The sequence below is a fragment of the Amphimedon queenslandica genome, unplaced genomic scaffold, assembly GCF_000090795.2.
Source record: "Amphimedon queenslandica unplaced genomic scaffold, v1.1 AMPQUscaffold_3546_Cont24461, whole genome shotgun sequence".
NCBI lineage: Eukaryota > Metazoa > Porifera > Demospongiae > Haplosclerida > Niphatidae > Amphimedon > Amphimedon queenslandica.
In genome coordinates, this window is record NW_003556128.1 from 1 (window position 1) to 1,419 (window position 1,419).

The following is a 1,419-nucleotide window of genomic DNA, read 5'->3' on the forward strand; positions in this document are numbered from 1 at the left end:
GTTTGTTGCGCTGGAGCCCGAATCCGCCCATTGGGATTTGAGGGCAGCGTTGTCTGGCATGAGCTCTTTCATTTCAATGAATTTGCCTCCTTTTATTTTATCTGCTATCTTCCCCAAGATAGGAGAGAATGATCATGGCTTTAGGGGAAGTGGAAGCTGCAGTCCCCACTGAGTTGGAGGAGCTGTCCAGTTATTCTCTGTATTGCTTCAATTCCTATTCTAACTTTTGTCTCATTACTAATTCCAGTTTCCCTTTCCTTGCAGTACTGGCCACCATTGACCTGTGGGCCTCTTGTAAGGATTCTAACTCCTGCTCAAACTGAGGGGGGGAGAGGGAGAGGAGGAGGGCAAGTTCAAGAGAGTGAAAGAGAAAGAGTGAGCAAGAAAATGGTAAATGAAACACATATTTTCAATCAACACTCTAAATAGTGAGACATGGAGATGAAGGATTACATGTACATGTACATATGTATATTTACTTTTGATTCAATGTTTATCAGCAAACTTTTTACGTAGCATAAGGATATAATAAAATTTGGGTTGATTTTGAAGCCATTTTTCTGAAAAAAAAAAACATGGGCTATAGCCTTGGGTATTTTTTGAAATTGTGGCAATTTCTTAAAATTTCTTAAATGTAATCGAAACACAAAAAAATTTTTGACAGTTATAAAGTTTCACATTTTATTCTAAATCATCAACTCATCAAAAAATAAAACCTTTGTCAAAAATAAAATAAACATTTAGGATGATTTTATCTACACTCCTAACCTTAGGAATCTTTCATAAAGGTGTCCAGAAGCTACTGAGAATATATTAATAGTATCAGTGGTAGGGACTGTATCATTAGACCCAGTAATGATTGGAGTATCATCAGGTACAAAGAACCTGTACCACAATATTAATAAAATAAAAATACACACACAACTAACTTTGAGATTGATTCGATTATCAGAAAATGTAATAAAAATTTGGGTTGATTTCAAAGCATTACATTACATTAATGAACATGTGTTACATTTTACATTTAACATGTGTTACTGCTAACATTTCATCATAAGGAGAGTCTAAAATAACCTGACATACTGACTCAGCATCTCCCTATCATTCAATTAATTAATAATACATTAATAAACATGTATTACAATACTTACATTAAATACATGAGAGTCTTTTAAAGCTACACTCCTACGAGAGAGAAAATGAAAGAAAGGATAGGAGGAGAGAGATGAGAATAATAAAGTATAAATATACTACTAACTGATAATAATCCACCATCACATTCTGTCAACATGTTAAACAGTTAAATGAATAAATAAATAAATAAATAAATAATAGGATCATTATGCTAAATGCTCAATGGCACTGGTCACAAATTCATAATTATGCACTAATTCACAATTTTACTAGAATTCATGTACT

At 33.1% G+C, this 1,419-nt stretch overlaps 1 long non-coding RNA gene across 1 annotated transcript; it reads right to left on the reverse strand.

Annotated features, from left to right (window-relative positions):
• On the reverse strand, positions 1 to 1,290 carry LOC109592909 (uncharacterized). The gene is made up of 2 exons (XR_002190629.1): positions 1,152 to 1,290; positions 1 to 319 (listed from the first exon to the last, which is right to left on the reverse strand). It is a non-coding gene; the product is annotated as an uncharacterized LOC109592909 (long non-coding RNA).
• Between the last annotated feature and the right edge of the window lie 129 nt (positions 1,291 to 1,419).